The sequence below is a fragment of the Brienomyrus brachyistius genome, unplaced genomic scaffold (genome assembly GCF_023856365.1).
Source record: "Brienomyrus brachyistius isolate T26 unplaced genomic scaffold, BBRACH_0.4 scaffold32, whole genome shotgun sequence".
NCBI classification, from domain to species: domain Eukaryota; kingdom Metazoa; phylum Chordata; class Actinopteri; order Osteoglossiformes; family Mormyridae; genus Brienomyrus; species Brienomyrus brachyistius.
The window spans coordinates 5,065,465-5,078,308 of NW_026042307.1; the positions used below are offsets into that span (position 1 = coordinate 5,065,465).

At 42.4% G+C, this 12,844-nt stretch overlaps 1 long non-coding RNA gene across 1 annotated transcript; it reads right to left on the reverse strand.

Moving 5' to 3' along the window:
• Positions 1–11,683: 11,683 nt before the first annotated feature.
• Positions 11,684–12,637, reverse strand: LOC125721221 (uncharacterized). Its single transcript, XR_007385736.1, has 3 exons — positions 12,461–12,637; positions 11,927–11,973; positions 11,684–11,770 (listed from the first exon to the last, which is right to left on the reverse strand). It is a non-coding gene; the product is annotated as an uncharacterized LOC125721221 (long non-coding RNA).
• Positions 12,638–12,844: the final 207 nt, after the last annotated feature.

Here is a 12,844-nt window from a genome sequence, read left to right on the forward strand (position 1 = left end):
GCAAAAATACTCTAGCTTTCTGTCATACACATTTTTTTATTTTCTTACATTGTCCGTTTTTGTTCATAGTCTGTAATATTCTGAATAACGACAATGTAGAGGAAAAACAGATTAAATTCTCCTTGTTTGTAATTTCCCCATGTAATCCACTGCCTTGTGGTAAGAGGTGCAAAAGTCAGACGCGTTGAATGATGAGGATACGATATTGAGTTTAGTTCTTGAGAGGATTTATTCATATGATATTTTAACACACAGTACTTTGAACTGGTTTGTTTGGCGCAAAAGGGCCGATATGCAGACACCATCACACATGGCAAATACGGTCAATGACTGTTTCACTTTGCACCTTCAGCCCTGAGCCGCGTAATCTCAGCACCTTTAATAACAACCATTGCTGCCTCCTACAGGTGGGAATACACTTAGACAATAGTAAATATCACTAAGGCAGGCAAGTACCTCTCGTTTCAAGTGTTGCAATACTATATAACATTATATTATAACAATAAATACGAATAAATAAAAACATTAAACAAATAAACATAATCAATAATATTCATGAATAATTATGCTTAATATACAAATAAAAGAATAGCTCCTGCAGATGATTTCAGATAACTACTGGAACAATGAGTTCTGGAGGGGAGCAAGCTCTGTTACATGCTATAGAAATGTTGATCTGATTCCTTTCATTATCAGATTGTTACCACTGTTAAAAACCACAGATATTGTATTCTGATTGTATGCATTTCCTTATTAGGGCATGTCAGTTACTTCTGTTAAAAAATCCGTTTATTCTGACGTCGTAAATTTCCTGATCAGAGTTTACCCTCTTTAAAGTGATGGAGGTCCACTTGTGCCAAAGATACATCGATATGCATATGAGAATTTCGTTTGTGCCAAAAATATGTAAATAGCACACAGTCCATGTCGACTGAGCATGTGACAAAGAATTTTTCTGTGACAATTCTATTTTGTCAATGAGTTTGTCTGTGGAGCCCCTGAAGGGACCTAATGGTGTCCGCTAATTAGATACCCAGAAATAAACTGTGTGGCTCCTGCCCAAGCATTGCTGCCCAAACAGCAGCTTCCTCCTTATGCCACCGAGGGAGGAGTAGCCAGTGGTTCCCCTGCCCCTTCCCCTCTCCCCCCTGCAGACGAGGATCATAACCATTCAGCACCCGACTCTACCTCCTTCTCGGTGAAGAAGTGCCGTGGCGAAACGCTCAGGCAGCAGGACGAGGTAGCAGAAATTCTTGCCCCTATGTTGGTATGTCCAAATCCTCAAGGGGGAGATAAGGTTTGCTCATCTGACACTGTAGATGAAGGAGTTGAACATAAGAACATAAGAACTATACAAACGAGACGAGGCCATTCGGCCCATCAAGCTCGCTTGGGGAGAACTAAACTAATAGCTCAGAGTCGTTAAAATCTTATCTAGCTCTGATTTAAAGGAACCCAAGGATTCAGCTTGCACTACATTATCAGGAAGACTATTCCATACTCTACACGCTGCGTAAAGAAGTGCTTCCTTAAATCCAGCTTGAAATGTTCTCCCGCTAATTTCCACCTATGGCCACGAGTTCGTGTATTTAAACTAATGCTGAAGTAACTATTTGGTTGAACAGCATCCAAACCTGTTAGAATCTTATATACCTGGATCATGTCCCCCCTCAATCTCCTTTGCTTGAGACTGAACAGATTTAGCTCAAGTAACCGTTCCTCGTATGACATTCCTCTAAGACCAGGAATCATTTTTGTGGCCCTACGCTGCACCTTTTCTAAGGCCACAATGTCCTTTTTAAGATATGGTGACCAAACCTGCACACAATATTCTAGGTGAGGTCTCACCAAGGAATTGTATAATCTTAGCATTACCTCCCTTGACTTAAACTCCACACACCTGGAGATATACCCCAACATCCTATTGGCCTTTTTTATTGCTTCCCCACACTGGCGAGAATGGGACATGGAAGCATCAACATACACACCAAGGTCTTTCTCATGATCAGCTACCTTTATTTCAGTGACACCCATGAAATACCTGTACTTTATATTTCTGCTCCCTAGATGGAGTACCTTATATTTATCGACGTTAAATTTCATCTGCCAGGTATCGGCCCAGTCACTAATTAAATCAAGATCCCGCTGTAGCTGCTGAGCCACTAATTCAGTATCTGCTACACCACCCACCTTGGTGTCATCTGCAAATTTCACCAGTTTACTGTATATATTGGTATCCATATCATTTATGTAAATTAGGAACAATAGTGGTCCTAAAATCGAACCCTGCGGTACCCCACTATGAACGCAAGCCCACTGTGAGTTGAAGGACATTGCCAGTGACCTGCTGGACCCCAGGCAGAACAGGCCTCACCATGCGACAGCCCTTCAGAGACTGGTCCTCCTGCGCATGGACTGGGGCATGATGCATCAGTATTAAACAGGAGCCTGGTAAATCCTGCGAGTGCTACACCAAGCGACTGATGGCAGCATTCTCCAACTACAGTGGGATGGACTCCACAACGGACCGAGAGTGTATGTGATGTAAAATACACTAAGATAGGTAAAAACTCTTTTGTGGACTAAGTAAAACAAACATTTTATGTTCTAGTTTTCTTAAAACTACTGAAACAAATAATTGGCTACACTGCAGTTCCGCTGTTTTGTTTGGCACCCCTGCATGTCGTGCATTGTGTGGAAAAACCTGAAGGCTGAGGAATGTTACGTAACACAGCTAGAATGTAAAAACTCTCTCTGGTGTAATTCACTGCATAAAACCAATGGTGTTAAGTGTGATGTCTTCTTCATAACACTCCCTGATGTTTGTGTCCGTGACCATGAGATAGGGTGGGCTGCTTTTCTTCCTTCCTTTGACTAGTATTCCTCCTAAATTGTTCATCTGTATTTGCTGCATTGGTACTTGATGTGCGTGTGCCTTGTGTCACGATCGCCATTTAACGGGAGCGGCGGATGGGCAGGAAACAGGCAAGGCAGGCAGGATACGGGGATTTATTAGGAACACGGGGTGCAGGAAACATCTCACGCAGACGGACTTCAATGACGGACACTGAACTCTAGTAAGACATGAACTCAAATAGACAGGACTGATTGAAAATAATCGGACACAGCTGGGTACGATCAGGGAAGCACACGTGGATAATCAGGGGGCGTGGCACACACGGTGGTCAGACTGTCCGGGACCTCCTCGGGGACTAGGGCAGGAAAGTCTGGAGCTGGGTCAGGGACAGGAGTGGGGCCAGGAACAAGAGCCCCAGGGGGCACAGTCATTTGAGGCGGAGGGAGCGCCTCGGGCGTGGGCTCTGGGGCCGCAGGGGGCAGCGGAGGCGGCTGCTCAGGAGCTACGGGCAAAGCAGGCGGCGGCTGCTCGGGCTCTGGGGCCGCAGGGGGCAGCGGAGGCGGCTGCTCGGGCTGCGCAGGAGCTATGGGCGACGAAGGCAACTGCTCAGTCGCTGTAGCAGGAACCCAGGACTTTATGCTCAGCCCACTGCTGTTAACTCCGATGACTCACAACTGAGCAGCAATGCACATTTCGAATTCCATCATCAACATCAGGCAGATGACAAGACTGTTGTGGGTCTCATCAATAAAAACGGTGACTCAGCATACAAAGAGGAAGTGTGATGACTATCGGACTGCTGCAGAGCCAACAACCTGTCTCTGAATGTTGACCAAAGAGATGGTTGTTGACGTTAGAAGAACACAAAACACAGAGTGACCACTCTCTGCTGCACATCGATGGCTCATCTGTGGAGATCGTAGAGAGTACCAGATTCCTTGTTGTCCATCTGGCGGAGAATCTCACCAGGTCCTCTTCAACATCAGCTCCATAGTAAGGAAAGCACAGCAGCACCTCTACTCTCCACGGAAGCTCAGAAAAGCCCATCTCCCATTCTCACACTCTATTGGGGAACTGTTGAAAGCACCCTGAGCAGCTGCATCACGGTCTGCTTTGAGAACTGTGTCGCCTCAGATCACAAGTCCCTACAACAGATAGTGATGACAGGTGAGAAAATCATTGGGAGTATCGTGTTAGAGAAATATGTACTTTTTTTATCATTTTTATCATCATTTTGCTAGACGCTTAGAAACAACACCCTGCCGCAGCTTGATCTTAATTGAGCAATAACACGTCTCAAGAACTGTCGCTTGAATATTTCCACCCCATATATGGTGACAAACAATGTTCAATGTCAGTTGCATATCCTGTTTGTGTACCTCAATAAAAGACACTGCGAGGGGAGTTACTCTTTCGAAGTTGGCTGAGTTCGACTGAGAGGCTGACACCTCGAGGTCAGGACCGGGCTTCCCTTTGTAAGGAAAAGTGGTAAAAATGTCCCAAGGTTCTTGGTTGATCATTTGAATGCAGACAATGTTAGGAATTTATGATCATGGGGGAAGCCAGGGAGAGAATGGGGGTTCCAGTTGGCACCACTATGGTGATAAGGATAAGATAAGGTGATAAGAATTGAATTACAATGATCATAAAAGTCTCCACCCTGTCCTGTCCCGTCCCTGTCTCAGGATCCTCACACTCCAGGGGGTCACTCTTTATATGTAAATTCACTCACAACACCTACACACAACACCTTGGTGGGGAGGGCCTTTTTGGGTATAAAGGGGGGTGAAGAACTGTCTTCAATTTGTATCTGAGCTGCCTTTCAGTACCCGGTGTGTCTCTACACTGTATTACATTGTATTATTTTTGCTGTTCAATAAACCATCATTTTGCTGAAACTGCGGAGACTCTGCAAGTGGATTCCCTACACCTTGCAGCAAGTAAAACGTCATCACAGCTGTCTGTGTTGTTCTGTGTTCAGAGACTGGTTTGTTTCCAGCGCATCTTCAGAAGAAGATAACCCTAACATATCTCTCCCCTCCATCACAGATATTCACACCACACACTGCATCCGCAAAGCCACCACCATTGTGGATGACCCCACCCACCCCTCACATTATCGTTTCACCCTCCTGCCTTCTGGAAATAGGTCCCGGAGCATTCGGGCCTTCACAGCCAGACTCAAACAGCTTTATCCCCCATGCCGTCAGACTACTGAACTCTCAGGGACTAATCTGATACCACACACACATACACTCATTAACACACTTTATTATTTAACTACTATTTTTTATCTTATTGTCGCCATGTTTACAGTTACTTTTATTTATTTTTATTGCTACCTCATTGGACAACCAAACTGCGCCTTCTCAGTACTGGGTTTACTGTGCTGTTTGTGCTCGTTGGTGTCAGTTGTCCTCTCTTTTTGCACTGTCCTGCAATGTTTGCACAGTTTTTGCTCATTATGCACCATACAGTATGTTGCTAGGTTGGTATGTGTTAGTCTTCTGTTAATTTAAGTAGCACCTTGGTCCGAGGGAAACAGTTTCTTTTGTAACTGTACTATACTCAACTGTGTAAAGTTAAAAATAACATTAAAGACCTACTTGACTTTTACTGAACAGGTGCTAAAGTGAAATTACTTGCTTCTGGGAAAGAACTCCAGCTGAAATTCTGTACAACAATTATGGGAGACATATGGGAAGGACGCGGTGTCAGACCTGCCCCAGTGGGACGAATGTGGTTTTCCTAGTAACAGCAGCTTCAGTCCCAATCAGATAAGCCAGATGCATCTGAAATTAGAGGAACGGGATCAGACTGGTTGCTCAGGGACTAATGTGGTAGAACTAAAACAGAGACAAATTGGACGGTGTTTCAATTGTGGGAAAATGAGACAAAGCAGGCAGAGGAGATGCGGGTGGCAAAGAAGCATGAGATAAGGAATGCAGAGAATGTGGATGAGGGTGAGACTCCTGTGAAAACTGTGTATTGAAAATTAGGGCCATAGTATTGTCATCCATCCTGTCAGGGTATGGAAATACACTGAGGGTAAATGGCCTAATGCAGGAAGTGTCTTAATCCTATAACATCCAGCTGATTCAGGCTGTGGGGGACAGTGTAGTACTGCACTCTTCTGGCTGGGACCTTGAATAAATGAATGAATGTTACATTTATACAGCCCTTTTCTAAGATACACAAAGAGCTTTACAGAAGCACTGGGGAGCCACTTCAACCCAAACGTGAGGCAGCAGGAGAGGGGGCCCAGGCAGAGAGAACAGCCAACAAGACGGGTGCTTCCACAGACAGGACGGGGGCCCCGGCAGACCAACGCTGACGACTCCTGGGACCAAGTCAACAGAGCAGCTGTCGTCATTGTGACTCACCCTCATACATCCATCCATTGTCTAAACCGCTTATGCTACTGGGTCGCGGGGGGTCCAGAGCCTATCCTGGAAGGATCTGTGCACGAGGCAGGGAACAACCCAGGACGGGGGGGCAGCTCATTGCAAGGCACATTCACACACCATTCACACACACATGCACTCCTACGGCCAATTTAGCAAGAGAGAACATGCAAACTCCCCACACATGTGACCCAGGCGGAGACTCGAACCTGAGTCCCAGTGGTGGGAGGTAACAGTGCTAATCACTGCACCACCAAGCAGCCCCACCCTCATACATGATTTCTGATTCTTGATTTTAATCCCCTTTTCTGTTTTTGGCAACATATAAAGTGCTGTGAATGTCACTGTCAGATTGTCATATCATCCTCCAGTTGTCCCTTGTCACCCTGGATGCACATTGAGTGTTTGCTAAATATTTTATCTTGTAGTGTTCCTGATTTTTTCCTGTGTTTTAATTTGCAATTCTCAAATTTCATGACTGGCATCCGTGGGGACGATTAATTAAACCTGTTAACTCTGCACTTCAATTTCAAACTGTTGGTAACATGTGTACATATTTTTGTCTGATCTTTTCACCACCAGGTGGCGATATAGCAACTCCAGAGTTATTGATGGCTAGAACAAAAAAAACACAGTAACACAGAGGTGTAGCTAAAAATTCTGGGCCCCTGACAGAATGTCACCTTGCGCCCTCTGTCGAATTTTACATTCTGTGAAAGAGATTTGTTGAGCCATCTTCCAATGTAATCCAATCCAGCTCTTTATTTGAAAAGCACTTTAAACAACCTTATGGACCAAAGTGCTGCACAAAGGAATAAATAAAAACATTCACACACTTAAAAACGAAGTAAAAGAAATTTAATAAAAACCAAAACATTCAATGTGAGTAAAAGGCCATTAATAAAAATTTAAAAAAATCAATTAATTAATAAAGAAAAGGCTAAGATTAAAATAAGATTTACTATTAAAATTAACATCTCACAATGTGTCAAAGGTGAAGGAGAAGAGATTAGAAGAGATTTAAAAACGGACAGAGGGGATTCCTCTCTAATGTGAAAAGGCAAGTCATTCCACATTTTAGGAGCTGCGACTGCAAAGGCTCGATCCCCTCTAAGCTCACGCTGAGTCTTAGGAACCGTCAGGAACAGCTGATCAGCTGACCTGAGAGAGCGGGTGGGGGTGTAAGGGTGAAGCAGCTCACAGAGGTCAGATGGAGCAAGACCACTGAGGGCTTTAAAAGCAAATAACAGAATTTTAAAATGAATCCTAAAATGTACGGGCAGCCAGTGGAGTGAGGCTAAAATGGGGGAGACATGCTCATATTTCCATGTGCGGCAGCATTTTGAACCTTCTGGAGGTGAACAATAGTGGAGCCTCTAACCCCAACATAGAGGGCGTTACAGTGGTCCAAACTAGTAGTGACAAAAGAGTGGATTACTGTCTCAAAGTGCTGCCTAGAAAGAATTGGCTTTATTTTGGCCAACTGCCTCAATTGTAAAAAGCTTGACTTGACAACTAACCTTATCTGAGTGTCAAACTTAAGGTTGGTGTCGACTTTAACCCCTAGGTGTGTGATGACTGGTTTACAATATTGTTCCAAGGAACCTAAAATTACAGTGGAGGTCAGAGGAGTGGAGTTACCAAAAACCAACACTTCTGTCCATTACCTCCCCACTTCCTTGTTAGTTACAATATTTGTTCTGCATTACTGTACTGCTTTGGAGCCTTTTGATATTAAGGTGAATAACACAGGTGAAAAATTAAGGTGAAAAAAGAGACAGATGCATTGACAGCAGTCGTGGCCACACTTTGGACTGGGAGTGTAAGAGCAAAGGAAACTGAATCCACTATGTTCTGTCCTGTAAATTTTTATTAAACACCACATGACACACATACGAGTCCTGTTTTAACTTTCAGGGCTGATGGTCTGCAGCCTGGCTTGTGTTCTACAGTGCAGCGCAGGTGCAGTCACTGTGCTGAGCCCGGCGTTATATTAATGACGCAGCCTTTCACACTGACCAGTGAGAAATAACCTTGAAAATGACTGTGCTCTTTGTGGTTCTCCTTTTTTCTTACCACCAAGCAAGAGACTAAACATATTTTCTACTTATCAGTTATCAGAAATCAGAAATGTCATGCAGTAATCAGAGGTTAGACAGCAAGAATGACTTTTGTATTTTTATCTTTTGTCAATCTTTTATCCAGCGACTACTAATTCTCATCGGGGTCTGGAGAGGGTGGGACCTGTCCCAGGAAGCACAGAGCACAGGCCTGCATGGGATGCCATTCCACACAAGCAAAAACAATTAAGATGGTCAGATTTGCCTCACTGTGTGATTTTGACTGAAAGATGAACTAAGCACAGTCTTGTGTGTATAAAAATGCGTAGATTCATTTAACTTTAACAATGAGATTCAGCAACATGACCTTATAGTGTTAATGATCGGTATCTTACTGGTATTAACTGAATTATGCAAAATTCTACATTATTCTATATTATTGCACCCAAATTGTTCATACTGACTAAATGTAATTACTGACATCCTGGACATACTGCTTTTTAGGTTTGAATTTAAAATGTTAGTAGACAAATTCATGCTGTCAATAACATCTCACTTGCTCACCCACTTTTAGATAAAAATACCCTTTGTGGTTTTTCTAGTGAAGCAGTGGGCCTGAGCTGAGGACCTGATGGTTGTGTGGTTTTCGCTCACTGAGAAGAGAGACACAAACACCCTGCTCTCAGTCGGTCAGTCTTCCTGTAAAATGCAGAGGTGAGACTGCTAGTGGAAAATTACTGACTGCAGCGTCAACAACACATATAAACAGCAGCACAAACAAAATGTTCCACAAATGCAGGACATCTGTATGCTTACAGCACACATCAGACACGCTGACCCTCAGCACTGAGCTCCTCCAGGCTCTGTGCTCTCCCTCTTCTCTTCAATTTCTACACAAATCACTGCTGCTCCAGTGAAGATCCTGAATTTTGCAGGTGATACTACTGTGTTTGCCATCATAACTGAAGGTGATGAGTCTGCCTACAGACTGGAAGTCGTACAGCTGACCATCCAGTTCTGAACTCACATTATCCCAAATGTCCACATGCTTAGACTCCTCTCATCATCAGGGAGGAGCGTCCCTTGGCACTGTAGAGTAGATGGATGAGAGCAGGCTGATAACAAGGCTGTCATCAATTTTATGTGACACCTCTCACCCCCCCAGCAGACTATGGAGGCCCGTAAGGGCAGCTCCTTCAGTAAGAGACTCAGACACCCGGCGTGTGACAGAACGGTACCGCAGGTCATTGGGCCCCACAGCAGTCAGGCTTTATAATCTGCACTCTGCTCATTGAACTTTTCCCCTGTTCACTGTCTTCTGATACAGTTTCTATCTGCTGCTGATCTGCAATATTGTTCCTCCTTATTCACTGATGTGCAGTGTTGCATTGAGCCAGTGCATTATGCCCTGTGTGGCAGCTTCCTTTGGGAGGCTAATATCTGGCACATGAGCAATAATGTTACATGCAATAGGATTGTGTATAAGTTAAGGATTGTGTATAAGTTAATTTTAATATTCCTATAATATTCCTCTGTATGTAATATATTCTTATTTTTTGTTTCTATTATTACCCTATATTTATATATACATCCATTTATTTTACATTCATAATGATGTTGTTTGTTGTTTTGTGCCCCACTGCTCTTGTAACAAGCCTCAGTCTTGACTCTCCCTTTTAAGGTCTTGGCCTTAAATCACACTCGATATAGGTGGTGTCGTCCCCATCACCCTGACCAGGATACATGCTGTAAGATTAATGGATGGTGTTTATCTGTGTGATGAAAAAGAATGTGAATAAAACAAAAATGTACCATTATAAATGGGAGCCCTAGGATGTGTGGTGGTTAGAGATGTGGACTGATGAGAATTTTGCTTTTCTAAAGTTCTGTTGTGAAAACTGTACATTCCGTTCCATGTACAGTAGTGATATGTAGCAATCATGTGCTCCAGTCAAATGTCCAGCTGCATGAATAATAATGGTGGCTTGTTTGGATAAAATAACTTAGGCTGAATACTTGAAAGCGTGACCTGGGTGAGGTAGAGAGGAAACAGGGTCTTACAAGAAGCAGATATTGTTCTGTCTGTGTGGTTTTTACTCTTTGCAAAGTGAGTCCAGCACAGTGCAGTCAGTGGGTCAGTCTTCCTGAGCTGCATCTAACCAGTGGAAACATCTGCAGCACTGCAGAGAAGCACTCAGCAGACAAACAAACCCAAACAGCTTACAGCTGTATGTCACTTTTGGACAGAGGTGGACAAAGTACACAACTTCACTACTTGAGTTAAGTATAGATACTCCTCGTCAAATAATACTCAAAGTTTTTCAGTTAATTTTTTACTTCAGTTAAAGTACTGGAGTATTTGCATCTAAAAATACTTAAGTATTCAAAAGTACATTATGTTTTAAATGCAAGACATTTTTCAGAACCTAATGACTCCTGAACACCCCACTGAATACACTGACTGGCTTGTACATCTTGTAGAATAAAAAGCTTGTGGAATATGATACAATGACTATAGAAACACAACTGACATAACAAAAGTACAGCCATTGTCATTTTCATCTTATTTAACACCCCCCACCCCACTCACACAAAAGAGCATGGTAGTGTTCTTACAGAGCCGTAGCAGTGTGTGTGTGTGCATGTGTGCATGTGTGTTTGTGTGTGTGTGTGTCTATGTGTGTGTGTGTTTGTGTGTCTGTGTATGTTTGTGTGTGTGTCTATGTGTGTGTATGTTTGTGAGCCAAGTAACAAGACAGGGAGCAAGAAACAAAACTCCTCTTTCTTAATTATCCACATCGTTATTAACGACACAGGTATATATACAGGTACATATACAGGTACATGTATATACTCAAAAATACATCCAGAACACACAATTAAATGAAAAACGTAATTTAAGAACACTTGAAATTTTCATTCAGTTTCTTTCATCTGTTTAATATAATCGATCAGTCCCTGTGCGTTTGCCCCAAACCATTCAGCATGGTACACAAGGGAGACAAGTAAGCATGTGTGACATCAAAGAACTGATTGCAGCAACTCAGCCTTTCCACAACATTAAAGCCGCTTATTCCCCCCCATGCCATGAAGAAATAATCTCTGTGGCTCCCCTCTCCCCCTCCCTCAGCCCCCAGTCTGGCTTGAACATTTGCACTTCCAGTAAAAATGCGCCCCAAACACACTGACACCAAACTCAGCACCGGTGCTCCGTAAAATCCCGTGATTCAGTCTCAGAAGCACTGGCTCCCCTGCCCTCCTCTGAACATTATTAAAGCTACACCCTGAACACTCTGTGTGACTGACATGAATGAGAAGCATCTTTATTCATAATCTCTGTAGCGGAGGTCAGAATACAGAGTGTCATTATTCCCGTCTTTCTTCTGTCTCCTGGGTTTTGGCTTCTTAAGGTTCAGGGCAGCGTAATTCAGTGTGTCCTCGTCATGGCACTGTGGAGACAAAGATGGCAGAATTGGATGGATCAAATCGGTTTGCTATTACCTATTTTCACAAATAGCACTTAAAATGCTGATCCCAGGATGGAAATCAGTCTGAGGTTCATTTGTTTTACTGACGATTTGTAATTTGAAATATTTATTACATACTTGCTTGCGTGACCATTCCACTTTTGATATATCACTGTTCTTTTCATCTGTTTAAAATATATAACACATCAATATATTATTTAATTTCGCACGGTATCATACCGTGGTCAGATAACATTCCGAATTTTCAAGCAATCAACATCCTTTTTGTCTCAAAAATGAAAGTAAAAATGACTTCTGTCAATTTAAGTGTGCATGTTTGGATACGTGTCATTTGTTCTCATATATCATATATAATAAAATTGCTATAAAGGAGATCTTGGTAATAAAAGTTATTGATATGCAACTTATTGCAACATGTATATTTCAATAGATTTTGCAAAATATGAAAGATATAATACAAAAATGTAAATCTTACAGTACAAAAAGGTTTATATAAATAAGGTGAGATTTAATAATGGATTTTAAAACTGTATTACCTGCAAGAGTGGTTTTAATATGAAAATGTTATCTATCATAAAACAATTTTATATTTCTATAATTTGTTAAAATCTACATTTTGTCCTTCTGAGTGCATAAAGCCGGGCAGCGTACCTGCACAGTGTGTACAGGTCAGTTTACATCTTATACAAATGAGAGCAACGTTCAGAATAATGCTGCAAGATAAAACTATCAGCAAGCCAGAGTGAAGAGGATCCAGCAGCTTCTGAAAGCCTGTAACAAAGAGATAGATTTCAGCATAATGATATAGAGACACATTTCCCATTTGCTTACATTACATTAGTTAAAGATCAAATCGATAACACATTACAGCAGTTGTTTTGTAAATAGTCCATTTTTAACATGAACTTCTAGTATTTTGTATTTTAACAATTTATATTAATATTTGAAATAATTATTAAATTAGGCTCCGGACCCCCCGCGACCCAATAGGATAAGCGGTTTGGAAAATGGATGGATGGATGGATATTAATATTT